The sequence below is a fragment of the Fringilla coelebs genome (genome assembly GCF_963513975.1).
Source record: "Fringilla coelebs genome assembly, chromosome: 1".
NCBI lineage: Eukaryota > Metazoa > Chordata > Aves > Passeriformes > Fringillidae > Fringilla > Fringilla coelebs.
In genome coordinates this window covers 86,192,121-86,209,672 of record NC_140028.1, presented here as the reverse complement: position 1 = coordinate 86,209,672, position 17,552 = coordinate 86,192,121, and the positions used below count along the sequence as shown (strand labels likewise).

The following is a 17,552-nucleotide window of genomic DNA, read 5'->3' as shown; positions in this document are numbered from 1 at the left end:
AAACTAGTCAATAAATATCTGATAAGGAATACAGTGCAAGTTTTAAATTAATAACACCCCCACCAAATAAAATTGTGAATCACAAATGATTATTGAACTTGTTAAAGGAATAAACTTGTCAAATGAATTCATACCCTCTACATCAAATTAAAAAAAGAAACTTGCACAACAAATCCATTGCAAAAGAGCTTTTGATAAAACACTAATGAATGAAATGCAAATGTCTCTGCTCTACAAAATTCACAGCTGCAAATGCTGGAGATGCTCCTCAGACAACAACCTGATACATGTGATAGTGTAAATAAAGTTATAATCCTGCAGTAGACCCCTATAGTCTCACCTCATTCCTATCCACCATTTTATTTACCACTGCTACAGTTCAGGAATATACTGAACACCCTTCAAAGCTTGGAGGGACTAATACAAAACTCACTGAACTCACGGTTCAGGACATTTAATCATTCAACCAGAAGATGTGGCTCATGAGCCTCAGCATGATCAAGGCACCTACTTTCATTCACACAGGTACAAGGACAATAAAGAAATCTAATTACATGTTCAGGCAACTCAGAAATGTCTTGAGCTGGTTTTGGAAAGAATTAATTGTCTTCACAGGGGCTAGCATGGGGCTGTGTTTTGGATTTGTGCTGAACACATGGTTGGTAACATAGAGATGCTTTTGTTATTGCTGGGCAGTATTTGCACAGAGCCAAAACCTTTCCTGCTTTCCATACTGCCACACTGCCAAGGAAGCTGGAGAAATTGGGAGGAGACACAGCTGGGACAGGTGACCCCAAGTGACCAAAGGGATATTCCAGACCCTACAACATCCTGCTCAGTATATAAAGGGGGAAGAAGGGATATGTGGAGTGATGGCGTTTGTTTTCCTAGGTAGCCATCACATGTGATGGGACCCTACTCTGCAGAGATGGTCTGCCAATAGGAAGCAGGGAATTAATTTCTTGTCTGTGCAGCTTTTTCTCTCCAGTGTCACTAGTGTGGATACAGAATTGTTCTAATTTTGTGTGTGTATGCTTGTGTTACAAAGACTGGAAGGACAAATGCTTAAAACATAACATAAGCATAACTTTTTATTATTAGCTACTAACCTTTTCTCAGAGCCTTGTAATACAGAAAAATCTTTTATGGTAAAAGGCAAGGCAATAATCCCATATTATACTGTCCCTTCACCACCTGGCTGCAGTCAATATCCTTGCAGTAAGTCTTATATCAACACTAAAGTTAGTATAAGGATAAAATTCTTAGTTCTCAAATGTATTGATCTGTTTGTTGTAGAGCTCCATGAGTCACATAATAGTTTATTAGCTACACCTAAAATGTGAATAGGCTACTAAAGAGTCTCCAACTGGCAAGCCAAAATGAAGTTCCTAAATTTGTATTCAGGCACTCCAGCAAATACACACTGTGGTCCAACAGACCGCTTTGGCATTCTTTGATCCCTTCTAAACTCTCCTGCTCTATAACAGCAGACTGGTCCAAAGGCCATTGACTTTGGTCCTTTTTCAAGTTCAAGGCAAATGCCAACCCTGAAGACCATTTCCTTATGAATTTACAGACATTTCAAAGGCTCCCCTTGAGAGAAATGTGTTCTTCCCACTAAATCTACTCTGTTGTGGCCTCCAGCCACCACTTCCAGCTACATTCTCTTCATAGCTCAGGAGTCCTCCGGCACAAGGCTTGGAGAAACTACCGGGACACATCTGGTTCTGCAGGCTGTGTGTTGGCTGAACCCTAGCACACTATCCGAACCTGGAAGCCCTGCTGCTCCTGCTTCCGTGCCCTGATCAGGCCCTTAGGTTTTTGAGGAACTGAAAAGAGGTTTAGGAAGTGGCAGAACTGATCCCCCCTGCAGAGTGCTGCTGCAGGGCACTGGCCAAGTGCCAGTAAGCACTGCTGATGCAGACATCCCTGCACCCCTCCTTTTGGTTCCATCAAAGTTTTGACACCACAGTGCTACTTTAAATGTTCTGTTCACTTTCTGTTTCAAACACTTCAGCATACTATCATTGACATTTTTCAACAGGCTCAGAAAACAAATGCCTTCCCAGAAATTACACTATCTATAGGACTCCACTGAACCCATCTTGTAGGAAATATTGGAAAAAATGACATCACATCTTTCAATCACCCAAAGTGAAAGCATTTAGGAGTGTTGAATTACTATAATTTCTTTAAATGATAAAATGGAAGTTTACGGTGATCCACTCTCAATGGTATTTGTTTACTAGTCATCAGTCAAAGTTCTTTCTCTGGCTAATAAATAAGCCAAGTATTTCCTAAAACTGCAAGCTTTTCCCTCTCTGGGTGCTAATTCTAGTATAGAAATGGGTAGTTGGGCACCAGTGCTATAACCTGCTCTGCCAGCCTGCCTTGCCTATGCCTACACCTATCTGAGGAGTGCACCACTAAAAATACAGGGCTGTTAGTCTTTCATATGGGTTGGTGATAGTTTAGGGCATTCCTCATCTCTACCTCTCTGCTCTGCCTTTCTGTCTGAGATTACTGCCCCTGCAGCAGCTGATAAAACAAACATGTGCCTGTTCCTTCACCACTGCAGCTCACAGCCTGCTGTATCCAGCTGAAAATTGCCCCTCTGACTGGTTTATGTTAATATGTGCTGGATAAAGAATTGCAGCAGCCAGAGTTATTGGGGGACAGCTGTCTTAAGCAGCAACAGGATCCATCAGAACTCATTTGTCAGCATAAAATAGCAAATACTTGGGCTCTCTGTATGTTGCCACACCAGGGCAACACTCTGGATGCTTTGGCAGCAGGAATCAAGTGGTCACCATAAGAGTGGTATCTGTTCATCCACACATGGCAAAGCATCATCAGCTAGGCTGGATCCAGATACCTCCCAGCTGTAAGGGAGAGAAAACTTCTTTCTGAGGGCAGAATCTCCCAAACCACAGTAAAAACACTGGCAATAATGCACTGGCCAGTGCCAGTGAATAACCCACACAAGGCTGTGAAGTGTCTTTAGCCCGCAGTCCCAAACAACAGGATGGACTACAGCACCTTCCACAAATCAAATATTTGTCATTAGAAAGAAAAGCCATTTGCCCCAGATGGGTGCAACATGACAAGGGGACAGAAGTTTTGTGCTGTGGCTGCTCACTCCATTCCTTCCCTGCTGCCAGCTGCAGATGGGACAAAACAAACGAGTGACAGATACAGCAGAGGAAAAAGCTGTACTTGTACTTTGACAGTGGCGACACAAATGCAAGGTTAACGACGACACGCACCAGAAACTGGGTTAGCAATTCCACGGCAGCCAGGCTATTAAAAAGTCAGCCATGCTTTACTGCCATCACCAGTCTAAGTCAGAAAAATATGAGACTTAGCAGCATCGTGGCTGCTAAGCTTTAACAGTCCTGCCTTGCTCATGTTTTGGAGAAATACCTACATAAACTATACCGTTTTAATGCAACATCATATTCTCATCAAAATGAAAACTACAGTCCTGTAATAATTGAGCTTTCTTAATACATTCCACGGTGAAACTACATAAATTCAGTGTTATCATAGGAAATTTAAACACGTAACAGGCATGAAATGAAGATTTGCAAATTCACAGCAGTAACTTAACCCCTATGCACATAATGAAGTTTCCTCTATTAGTGTGTATGCTTCTAGATTTACACTTCCGTATTTATGACCAGTGTAGACAAATTACAGTTGCTGCAGGGAACATAACTTTGAATTTCTTGGCTGCCATTGCTTAAAATTTAGTCACAGTGTTCCCCATTATTAAAAGCTTTATACCCTCCTAACCAAATTTATTTTTTCTTTAGATATATATAGTAAGTTCTGTATATTCACACACACATATATATATACATTTTTATGTGTAAACACACACACATCTTCACAGGAGGAAATGTAAGTTTCAACAGACACCTACCAAAACATCTGAAAAGCAGATATAAAATATATTTTGGGATTAAGCTCTTAAAACCAAAGCAAATTGACTAATCTGGGATCAATGCACTGCTCTGTCCTCCTGCAGGGAGTGGCAGAAGCATGTTAGCCTCCACTGATGCTCTGAGCTTTTCAGTGAATGAACACAGAAGTATGATCAGCCCTTTTTAGACACCAATCTGCTCACCCCAACAGAGTTCTTAACTTTGAAAAGCTCACGTACAGGTACAGGGAACACCATATGTTCATGGGAACATCAAGTGCTCCATGGATTTCAGGCACTCTGCTTGTACATGGACTATTCTGAGTGGAGGAGGCTTTCTTTGTACATGGAGATATTCAAGAACGATCCAGATGCAATCCTGTCCCATGTGCTCTGGGACAGCACTGTTTGAGCAGGGAGGTTGAACCAGACAACCTGCTGGGGTGCCTTCCAACCTGACTCATCCTGTGGTTCTGACATTCTACAACCAAGTAGAACAGGGAGGTGCCCTGGGGCTACAGACTTGTCTTCCTAGCTAAGTCTCAGCCTTAAATGTGAGATGACACAAACCTGTGGACCAGGTCCCTCTCTGCTGCGCCGTGCATGTCACTGTGACAGCTCTGTCCCCTTCCCACCTAAACTACACCCTACAGGGTCATGTTGGAGATAACAATTTCTTTCTTGAGCCCCTTCCAGGTTCCCTGCAGGTGGAAAGCAAGAAAGAGTTTAATTGCTTATATTCTTCCTCAGCAGTCATCAGGTAGCTCTCTGTATCATCTCACTTAGTCACCTTTTTTAATGCTTGTCAAGCGCCTTTCCTCAGGTAAACCCCCTTAAGACACAAAATAAATGCACACACATGTGCATGTGCACAGGAGCAAGTGCAACCTATCTTGCATGCTAAGAGTTAGAGCTCATCTAGAGGAACCTGCCTAACGAAGGAAAGTCAGTATCTAATATGACACTGAAAAATTAAGATCTGTAACAGCCAGTGAAGAGATTAAACTTCATTAATAAGCTCCACATTTTCCAAGCAGCAGAAAAAATGCACATCAGGCGTGGTGCTGTGGCAGAATGAGTGAGTAGAATGCTTGCCTTTACACACATTCACCCAAAAGTAATGCTGATTACTAAGCCTCTGTGGCCCCACTGGAAAGGGGCACTGTGTTCCTCCAATATTTTATTAAAATGTAACTTTATTTTAAGCTTGTTTAAATTTGTAATGAAAAATGTGTCAAGTTTAAAGTCAAAATACACTTCCCTGAGTGCAAATATGCATTTTAAACTGACCTGTGGTCAGAAAGCCAAGAAATTTGGTATGGCTTTTGAGAAGATTTCCAGACATAAAAGAGCACTTGTATTGCCACTGAAAGGGTTATGATTCTAAATTATTAGCAAGGAATTGAAAAAAAAGTCAGGAAAGACATAAAGAAGATGAAAGACCTAATCCTATTAAAAGCAAGGATGTTACAGTGTACACAGCAGAGATATTCCCAGATACCTGTTCCCTTGGGCATTTGGATATGCCTTGCTTCTTGTGATCTGATTATAAAAACCACCAAAGGATAAGTATAAATGATTTCTAAATACCAGTGATGGACTCCATGCTCTGTGTTTAATGAGGCAAAAATGACTTCTCATTTCCATAGAACAAAGTAGGACTCACAGGGAGAATCACCGAAAGGGATGGCTCTCTACTACTCACTCCCACATCACAGCTCCTTACAAACCCCTTTTGAAAGTAGCAGGGTGAAGAAGCAATTAGCCTGACATTTTCCTTCAGCAGTTCTATGTCCACTGTGGAAAAAAATGCATTTTCCTCATGCTTCTTTCCCAGGCTCCTAGCTGATGGCCTACCAAGCTAGTTGGTTTCATGGTGCTCATCTTCCCCCTCTCAATCACAGATGTATCACTGCAAAACAACTAAAAACTGGGAAGTGCTTTTTCTGTTATCGCTTTTCCATTTGAGCAGTTGCTACCACAGAACTCATGTGACACCAAGTGGAACTGATGGGACAGCCCTTACTCTGTTGTGATATCTTTGATAGAAACAAGCAAGCTGCTGTCCTGGGAAAGGAATCCAGTGATTTGGAATGACCAAAATGGTAAAGTGGATTCTCACACCAAACCTAGTAATTAACCCTTATGACTGCCTTTTGCATGGGCTGTCCAAATTCTGCCTGTCCTTCCTACCCAAATATCCCATGCCACAGGCAAAATCACAGGCAAGGGTAAAAAGAAGAGAAGACACAAACCTCAGAAAACAAATTGTCAACTAATAAAAAACCATATGTGTCCTGCACTTCTCTAAAAATACCTGCCATGCCTGCAAGGAACAGGTAATAAGCTAGTATAAGTCAGCAGAAACCCAACTTCTCAGAAGATACTAAGAATTTTCTCCTCAGCAGCACAGAGCACCTGCAATTCCCGCAGAAGGCTTTGGTTGCTGCAGGAATTTGGTGTTTGCCATACTCAGAAATCAAGTTTCCTTCTTTCTGATGGTCTGGCTTGTATATTTTTTCTCATTATGCTTAATAATAATGCTGAGATAAATAGCTCCGTGGAGTAAAATACTGTACTCATCAACAATTCATATAAAAGAGTTATATCTAAATAAACAATGCAAGCATTTGGAAAGAGTCTGCAGCAATATGAAGATGTATTTCTCCCAAATACATAGCATAACAATGGAAACAAAGTGCACCCAATATTTTATTTTGGCTTAGATGAAAAACCTCATATAAAACAGTGTTGATTGTACTTGCTTTTCTGCTCATTAAATGCACCATTCCAGAGAGTTACTGTTTAAATTGCAGAGTCTCCAGAACACTTGAATGTGACTTACACCAAAATAAGCTGGCATTGTGAATCTTACAGGCACATGCAATACCTGAAAAAGTCCTTCTTCCCACCATCAACCTATACTTCTTTTTCTCTCTCCTTCCTAAAAAACCACAGAGATTTCCAATACATCAGCAATGACACTTCATATCTCCTGGCTATAACTTCAGACAATGCCCTGGACATTGCTATGCTACAAAAGAATTATTTTTCTACACTTCCCAGAGCTGATCTGTACCATCTTGCCACGTACAGAAATTTACCCAGGCAAGTTACTGGTGGTTTTGAAATATTTTTATAACTTCCAGTACAACTGATATAGCTGGGTTTCCTTCTTGTCTTGGGAAAACTGCTCAAGTGGGAGAGGAAGAGGCTGCCCAGGGAAATGGTGAAATCATTGTTCCTGGAATGTGGCACCTGGGGACATGGCTTATAGGGAATATGATGATGATAGCATAACAGCAGACTTGGTGATCTAAGAGGTCTTTTCCAACCCTAAGGATGTCGCTGCAGGCCCCCAGCCAGGTAATAATAAGCATTGACTCCATGATTGTAGAAGGCTGATCAATTGCTTTACTCTATTATATCATACTATACTATACTATACTATACTATACTATACTATACTATACTATACTATACTATTAAGAAACAGGTAACCCTTACAAACAGTCTGATACATCTTTGACCTAATTGGTCAATCCATCCAAACACCATCCAGTGTCCAATTAAGAAATCACCCTTTGGTAAACAATCTCCATAAGGCACTCCACATGTGCACAACAATAGGTGCAGCAAGGGGAGATAAGAATTGTTTCTCATTCTTTTCTCTGATTTTCTCACAGCCTTCCCAGGAAAATGCCTGGGGAAGTCATATGTTGCCCTCTCTGGCCAGAGAGCTGCTGCCACATAAGGATTATATGATTCTATGACTCTTGGCAAAATCCAGTATTTTTAGCTTCCAGAGTAGCCAACTTCATATCCTTCAACCCCCCTCCCACCTCCCCACTTAAGTTCTAAATTCATACAAATTACAACCTCTAAAGTTCAAAACTCATGATAAAACACCAAAGTAGTGTAGCAAGCTAAAACTTTAAAGTACAATAAGTAAGCTAGAGAGAAACTTAAAGGCTCTACTTACTTGTCCATTACTCAGAAGAGGGACAAAAACCTTTAATTTTTTTCTCTCAGACAGACCCCAAGTGTTCCTAAAGCTGTACTCTTGCTAAAGAGTAACAACACTTAGAAAGAGAATACTACAGAGAAGCCCTAAGCTGAGAACAGACCAAGCACAAAAAGTACACTAAGCATTTCAGTATGCAATGACAAAATGTAAAGAACATTTAAATCTCTACAAGCAGAATCTTGGTGCAGAACAGATATTTCTTTAATGCCTTTCCTTATTTTACAAGAATCAGAAAATGGGTTCACTCCTGCTGATTTAGGAGAACAGGTTACATGTGGGAATAATTATGTAAATTGGATTATTGGATTGCATATGCACTTCTGCACAGGCAGGAGGATGTAATCAATCCTCAAAAGAGGGGATTTCTTCCCGTTATTAATTTTTCTAAAACCACAAAGCCAAATCCTCTGCAGCACATGCACCCCAAAGCATCACTTACTTGTCACATTTTGGTTTAGGCTGTCACTGCAGTAGTTCATGTGTCTCTCACACTAGCAAGATGAACAAAATTGAGGATTGGTATGATAAGAATAATACAGTTCTGTGCCTTCTGTTGTTTGGCTATTCTCTGTAGCCTAATTCATATTCTGATCAGAGAAGTGGTAGCTGAAAATCAGTTTTTTTTATTAACACCATGTACTTCAAAAGGTGCTTCTGTTCATGCATACACACATACAGAGATTGTTCTTACCAGCCCGAATTTCCTAGGGACACCCCACAGTTCAGCTGCAATGTCTAATCATGCTACAGATGATGACTGTAGAGGCTTAGGCATGATTTTAAAGATCACTTCATCAAAAGCTCTTTGCAAGGTGTATCTTTTACATGTAAAATATTTGCATCAGTGTTAAAAGAACTATCAAATAAACTCATGAATGACAACCCTCATCTTTTTAGCTAACTCTGGAAAGACGAATAAGAGCTTATTTCCTAATAGTTTTGAGATATTTTATTTCCCCCTTTATACTTCTGTGGTTGTGTGTGCACACCAGCACATACCTGTATCTCTGAAGACACATACACACAGTGCGTGCTTGGACACATTTTAAACAGAAGTTTATTCTTACATCAAATGCATAACGCATACTCACAAAGATGTATTTAACTCTGCTACAGGCATGCACATATTCAGATTGTGGTAATTACCTAGGACTGCCAGCCACTAACCAGGATCCCATTAGGCAGACAGAGCACAAAATTCTAATTCCTGTCCCGAAGAACTTTCCACCCTAAGGTAGTTTGGAGAAGAGATGCCAAGGCAGGAGGTGCAAGACAACAACAACTGAAACAGCATGGAAAACAGAATTATTGAGTCACTTCTCAGGTCAGGGCCAAAGACTAAAGTCAAGATATTTTCTGTGCCATCCTCCTAACCAGAATTCTATTACTCACAGTGCAAATTAAACCAATATTGGAAAACCATTGGAAATGTGTAAGGGTTACCCACCTGACTAGCTACATATTTTGTAGACAATAAACTGAAAGCTCTGAACATATGTGGACTCCTGTTAAAACCACTAGCAGCTGGTTATCATAGCTTCACGCAACCTATGCAAAATCTATTGTTACTTTAGATTTCCAGGTTTACTCCTTCACCTAATATTAATTTAATGTGGGTTTCAGCATATATATCACTGCTGGAAATTGCTCCATGGCTTATTTAAGCACTTTGTATAACCATTATACTTCATCATTTGGGATGCAATAAAGATCAGTTGATATATTCAGCAGCGGAATTACTCATTTGTGAGCTATTTGTTTCAAAGAGCCTCAGCCAGTCAAATTGCAAATAGATGAGGTTTAGAGATCAGAGCAAACCACTGTAACATATGCTTTTTGAAGCTTATTGCAGTTTTTGCTAAGTAATAATTTAGATAGTATCAGGTGTACTTTGACTAGGGTGCATTGGCTTCTGCCTAGGAAAAAAAGACATCAGCAGTAAAATGGTTCTAATGACAGTGCAGCAGCATCCATAACTGCAAAATCATTTTTTATCTACATCACACAGAAGTGGTGCAGACAAAATGCAGTCAAGGCTACAGTAGCTTCTTTTTTGTTTAAAAACAAACTGGAAGGAAGTCCCTGGTGGTCCGTTCTCATTTATTGGCAATGTCGTTCACTAGTACTGAGGACACACCTGCTGGTTATACTCACCCCTCACCTTCTATACTGCCTCCAAAAACGGAAGTGCTTCTCATGAAGCAACACTGAGAAGTGAATCAGGGAACTGATACAGCTTTAAGGAACTGCAGAGGAAAACGCTCCCTGATTCATCTCACAATGTAGCCACAGAAGTAGCTTCTGTGGTACATGTGGAACAGCCAAGCAGAACAGCACGTGGGAACATGAGCACTCAGGAAACAAACAAACAAACAAAACAGCTATGCTTCTCATCCTAACACTGTGAGAAACAAGGCTCTGGGGAGATGTGGTGACAAATAGCCCAAACCCACCAAAACTCTTCAAATGAAGAAAAGTCTCAGTTGCTGTCTCTGGACCTGCAGTCAAATGAGAGGACATCTGCCAGGTGGATACACTGGTATCCCTTCCAAAGTCCCCTGTGGCACTTGATAAGTTATTAGAAAAGCCCTAGACCTCTCACATAACTCAAAATCTATAGGAAACACATAATTACATCCAGGTTTTGGAGTTACCTGCCATGACATAAAAAATTTACTGGTGTTTAAAGTGTGTGTTAGCATAGGCAACAAAGTAAGGATGAAATATTTTTGCTCTCTAAACATATATATTCATATACACACATACTCCACCCACTCAAAACAAATTCCAGGTGTGACAGTTGTGTACAAAGCAGAAACTCCTTCACATTAGAAAAAGAACAGCTCAAATCAGCTATTTTGTTTCAAGTCACCACCAGCTAAATCTAAACTAAATGCACTGTTGGGATGAGACAAGTTAACAGAGGTGAACAGGAGAGTTTTCAACTATTCTAAGACTGTGAAAATAACATAGACATACTTAAAGTATTTTCAAGGAACATAGGTGGAAGAGAGTGGTGTTTTTGCTAATGAATGTCATAGGCTTGTCTGAACATCCAGCTGTTACCAAGGTGGCTGCTAAATGGATTAAATGGATTTACTTTGCCCTTTGTACTTCATCAGACAACATAGTACATAAGATAAATACCACCAACTAATCTAGGCAGAAAGGGCTATTGACTTTTTTTATTTATTCATTTTATTTACTTAGAAAAGTACAAGCAGAAAGGAATTAAACTATTGCTGATTTGTTCAGGTTCAATGGGAGGCTATCAGTGAGACTAGATTGCAGTGGGTGGGTGGAGGGATGGAAACAGAGTATGTGAGAAAATCTGCATCATTGGTTTTAGCTCAGAGGGCAGCAGCTAGATTGTTGGGAACCATATCCCTTGTCAGTGTTTATTCTTACCAAGAGTTTCAGTAATATGCTCTCAGGCACATGGTGTAATTATTGTGTGGCCCTGTGGAGGGCCAGGAGCTGGACTGGGTGATCCTTGTGGGTCCTTCCAGCTCAGGATATTCTGTGAATAACATCTCAGTACAGCCTTTGTCATGGGTCAGGGTTCTGACACACTAAATGTTTCACAAATCCAGAAGCAGAATTGGAAGTCCCCCATACTCATCTCAAAACTGATGATAGTACTTTAAAGACTTGCTTTGATGGCTAGTGGTCATAATTTTTGTGGTCCCTCATACTTGTTGATTTTTTAAAAGGAGATCAGGAGTAGATGTATACAGTACAAAACCCAGGAAAACTTTCTGATTATCTAGAAAAAGATTTCTGCATCAGTCTTAACAGTTTTGCCATAAACCTACTCTCCTTTCCTGTGTCCTTCTTCCCTTATTATCCCATTCCTTCCAATCTGCTTAAACTTAACTTTAAACCAGAATTTGTCATATTGCCCCCAATGCTCAAAGTACAGCACCTCTCTCTTTTATGTTCCTTTCACCTTGTCTTATACGAGTGCATCAGTGCTTTGTATTCAGTCCCATGAGACTGTCCATCCCATTTGCTCATTCTGAGCTCCTACTTTCTTCTTTCCTTACTGTGTTTTCAGCTGATTTTCTTTAGTTGAGAATGGGAATCAAGTTCTGTTTACTCCCCAGAATTTTTCTTGTTAACTTTTTTTACACAAGTGTTGATCAGTAGAACTGGCTTAGAACAAAGATTTTGCAAATTGAGTTTATGGTTTGTCAGATGAAACTCTTCTTGCTTAGGACAGTCATTTTGAAAGGTTCCACTGCTTCAGCCCTGCAAGGTGCTGATCACTCTCAGTTGGATCCCAGGAAATGTGGAGATCTCTGACCTGAAGCTATTTAGGCATTTGGGTTATGTTCGACTGCGCATAGGAACTATTGCATTGATTTAAATGGGACTGCTTGCAAGTTTAAAGCTCAGCATGTGCTTCAGTACTTTGCCTGGCTGAGGCCAGAGGGCTCAGGTTCCCAGAGCTTCAATACCAGCACTACCTACAAATGACACAAGATAGAACATCCTGATGAGAAGACTGGATGATCAAGTGATTTCTAACCCAATAGTGCAGCTTAGTGCAGCATCTCTGCAATGAAGAAGGCATTTTTGCTCACTTTCTATGCACATCCAACACTAAAAAAGGAGTTTCACAGTGTTCTGCAGAGCATACAGACAAACCTGAGATGATATACAGCACTGCAAGGTTTTATTGACATTTGCTTAAGATGATCTATGTAAGTCACTCTCAGATATTCAACCTTCCCAAAGTCATACCAGTAAAATGTTTATTCTACAACATCATCATCTATTCTCTATTGTACCTCCACATGCAGAAACACATCATATATCTTCAATTACATTAAAGCTATCTATACAAAAAATCACAGTTGAAGCTATACCTTATTTGTTCAAACATCCAAGTTAAATTTACATACTAATGGTTGCATATTTGGCTTTAATAGATGCACTATTAGAAAATAAACATAATAAATGAATAACCATTTTAGCATCAACTCACCTAATCTTGATGAAAAATATCTGAAAATGCAGCAACCAGGGAATCTATTTAATTTTTATTTGAAAATAACGCTAATCACAGACTAAGAAGATAAATATAAATTATATGGAGTAGCATACTAATGATGGATCAGACAGACCAACCCCTGTGCAGTGAATGCAATAAGATCAAACTGGTTGAAATGGATGGTATATACTCTAGATGCTCTACTTCTCAAGCACAGAATAAAGGATATAGACTAGGATGGTTTAATTTGCTGAAGTTTCCCCTTACGCTTGACAGTGCATTTTATTTTCAGCATCTTCTAAAGCTTCAGGACAAGCTCTGTGTCTCCCAGCAACAATCAGGCTTATGCACAGGAAAGATGCACAGCGATGATTACTGTCCCTGAAAACTGAAAAGTGCACAGTAAGGTAGAAAAGTTGGACTGTCTAATGGTGTGAACAAGAGGGCTCACATACACAGCAAACAGTGCAAACTGGGCTACTGCGTAAATCCTTTGTCATCAGAGCAGGAGCTTAATTCCTACAGCACACTGAGCAAAGGCAAATGGGAGCAAGCAGGCCCAACCTTTGCTATCCTGCACAGGAGGAAGAGGAGCCTGCTTTGATTTCCTTTCCAGTATAATGAACCACTTCTTTCCATGCAACTACATCTTTTTGCTTATTTTTATCATCTCTGCTATCCTCGACTGTTCACTTTTCAAAGCAGAAAGAGGATCCTGGATTAGGACTGCATACACCATTCTGGCTACAGCTGTGCAGGAGATGAACAGTGTCAATTCAAGTTGTTTGTCAAGTCTTCTCACCCCGCTTCCAAAGCCTACTATCTCTCTCAGGTCTCCCAGCAGTGCTGCTCCAGGAGCTTTTTCTCTTCTGGAGCCCTTCAAATGATCCTGCTTAGAAAGTCTAATTTTTTTAGGTTTGAAGCCACCAGGTAATTAGAAAGGAATTGAATTTTGAGGGACTGTGTGTCCCAGAAGACACCAGGAAGGAGCAGCTCCTGGAGATGATGGAAGGGGATGATAAAAAATTGGTGGTGCTAGGCTTTTTGCAGATATTGCAGAATATTACAGATAATGCAGAAATGACGAAATCAAGAAGACAGCAACTCCTATAATCTCACAGAGGGAGTCTGTAGTTTTGCTAGAAATCTGATCCAGTTTCCTTCTGTGCCACTGCCAGAACAGCCATAATCATGCTTCTGCTTGACCTCAGTACAGGCCAGAAGGGTCCTTGGCAATCAAAATAAATAACTATTTAAAACAACAGCAGCCAGAGACACTGGCAGCATCAAATGAAAGTGACTTTGTGAAGGGAGAACACACCAAGAGTCACTCAATGTGATGTGCCACTTGTTTGCCTTGGCAGTAAAATTATGGAGGCTCCAGGATCCATCCTGCTGCCAGAGACCTTTCTTCTTAATCAACACGTCTGGGCTCACCACACTACATCTGAACTGTGAGTGCCTTCCTTCTCTAAAGGTCATTTCATTTTTGTACCTTTCCTTGAGACCTGTCAGCCCAAGGACAACTTTTTTTTTGTAAGAATGCTGGCTCAGCATAAACCAGAAAGGGATTGCATGGAACTGAGCTCAGGCCCTGACAAACAGAGACATAACACATTGGGCTGGATGGAAACTGAGCCATTTGTTTTATTACACTGTGCCTGCAGGCTCTTGGTCCTTCCTGCCCTGCCCATCCTCAGCCTTTCATTTCACAGCCTGAGCAGAAGCTCTACACCAACAATTGAAAGAAAGTTACCAGATGCTGATCCCCACACTGCTGTGACTTGTGTCAAATTATAGCTGAAGGGATTTGGTAATCCAAATCCAGGCAATAATCTGGTCTGTGGGGAGAAGCACTCAAACACTGCTGTGCCGAGTGGCCACAGTGGTACAAGCACTGTCAGCTTTTCCCAGCAGTTTTTTGACCTACTGAAGCCTGCACACATGTACAGAGCAACTGATGCCAAAGGGAAAAGTCTGACACATTCAGGCTGTTAAAAGGCATAAAACATATACTCTAAGTCCCAAGAAAATGCTCCAATTAAATACAGTTTTTGAGCAAGAGTATATTTAGCCCAGCTAAAGGTTACTGCTATGTTGTGTGGACTTCATGTATTTGAAGAACATTTTAAAGAAGAGAAATAAAAATATTTATGTTGGTAGATCATATTCAGATTATAAAAAAGGATTTGGGGGAGTACCCAAAGGTTGAGAGGTCTCTCTCAGGTAATCACATAAAGGATGGACATTTACCTGGACCTCCTGAGCCACAGGATTCAATTTCTGTCGTGAAAGGCTCTCAAAACACTTGGTCTGTTTTTGTTCAGTTCAGTCAGGCTGAAAAGTACTGCATGGCCTTGCATGCAGAAAATCTGACACTTTTAAAATATCCATTGAGATTTCTTACAGCATCAACAATGGAAGACAGGCTAAAAGTTTTCTTTCAAATATCATATGAATAAATCATGTGATTCATTAATTATGACTCTTTGGCAAGCACACAGGAACAAAAGGTCTGCTAACTTGGTTTTACAGCATACCTGAAAAATAACATAGAAGAAAAAAATGGAGAACTTATAGTACCACCAAAGAGTATTTCATAGTATTTTCATTTGAAGGGTCATCAACCCTGTTAAAAGCAATGCCAATACGTACTAGAAATATGTACAGCACAGAGCTTGAAAAAGCTCAATGTAAGATACCAGATGAAAGCTGGATATAGACTTGCTTTCAAACAAAAACCCAAGCTTGCCTTCATTCAGATACAGAATTGAAAAATGTAAACTAAGAGTTGGGGAGAATTACCAAAACTGAAAATGAAACATCCAAGTCAAGTAGGTGCATGTATGTATTAAAACAGAAAGGGGGAAAATGAAAAAAATAAATAAAAGAATAAAAATAAATGATAAATAATACTAAATAATACTTTAAAAGTTCCTAAGCATTACTTTATATCAGAGAAAAAGATCTGTTTCTAAAACACTGGCCATACCCTTTCTTTAGAAGAGAAAAAGAACCAAAACTAAGGCAACCAAACAGCACCAATTACAAAAAAATCACATTCAGCTTCCTAGAAACCACGGACTTTCCTCTGAGCTTATCCACTGTAACCTGTGCCTTTGCCATCTTCATTCAGATTGCTTCACTACAGCTGACTTACCTAAAATTGAAAATGAAAACTACATGCAGCTTTATGAAGTCAGACACCCAGCCCTCTCTTCGACTCATCCTCAATGTCCATCCCTAGTATTCCAACAATCTGAGCCTTTCTCCAAAAGCCCAACCTACTGCTAATATCAGTTGGAAGCTTGGATCCACAGTTTCAAAGCAAGCCAGATATCTCATCTTAGCTCCATCAGATTGCAATCTATAAACAAAGCCACAAGCTCAGGAGCAAAGCCAATCAGAAAGACAGGGGCTGAAAAGGAGACTTAAGCATTTTTTATTGAAAAGAGCAACAAACATTCTGTAGGAGATCAAGGAAACCTACAAGCAGACTAGGCAAAAACATGTCTTTCTGTAACATAACTAATTACAGGCTGAATGCACAAATGCCAGTTATTACCAAACAAACAAATAAAAAAAACCCCAATCAACCAAAAAAATTCTCCAAGCCCCTACCCAATTCAAAAAAGCCAAAACTATCCCCCAAACTTATCTCAAATAGTATTTTGATGCTACCAAACAAGATATGCAAGAATTGCCATGAATTAAAAACAAATGGATGGATGTTGCTACTGGTGTGGAGACTACTCAAAAGTCATCTATCACTGTTGATTTCCCCTTTAATAATTACAGTTCTTAAAAAAACATAAGCTGTACACAAAGAAACCAAACTAAATGGTAAAAAGCAGCTGCAAAAAGTATTTTACTGCTTTAGCATTTCAGACTTCATCAAGCATCTATGTCAGCTCAACTTCCCCAAAGACCAGCTGACACCACCTGACTTGAACCTCCCCGTGCTCCTGCTGAAGAGTATTATGGAAGCAGCACTTCCACTCAATCCAGTCATGCCTGATTGCTTTGTCAGTACAAAAAGCAAGACGAGGTTGCTAACTACAAAAATCACCACAGCAGAGGAGCTACAAAACAAATACAAGCTCAGCCTGCACTCTCCCCTCCAATGCTAGGAGAAAAGAGTTGACCATGAAGATGGCAAGGGACATCCACAAAGAATTTGCAAAAGGTTAACATTGCAACTCACATTGACATCAATGATTGCAGAGTGAAAACAATGGGAAAAATTGAGAATGTGTTATGATCCTTGAATACTTTGCATCAGACACATATTGATAATGAAACAGAATCACAGACACAACTCAAGGACATAACCAAACCATAACATAACCAAACCACAGGTCTAAATCAATCCCTATTCTGGATATATTTAAAAGTGAAATATAAGCATTAGAACAGGGATGCTGACTGGATATCAGCAGGAATTTACAACATTATCTGGTTGAAAAAATGCTATTATCAAAAACTGGATTTTACTGCAGTACATCAGAGAATCATGATACCTGTGAAGCTGTTGCTTTAAAACCTAATCTTTTAACAACACAATTTTAATTGTGTAATATTCACTAGGGATGCACTTGCACCAC

General features: G+C 40.0%; 1 protein-coding gene across 3 annotated transcripts in view; it reads right to left on the bottom strand.

Annotated features, from left to right (window-relative positions):
- FARS2 (phenylalanyl-tRNA synthetase 2, mitochondrial) overlaps positions 1 to 17,552 on the bottom strand; it is a 229,786-nt gene that overhangs the window by 76,632 nt on the left and 135,602 nt on the right. The gene's annotated exons all lie outside the window — the stretch shown is intronic.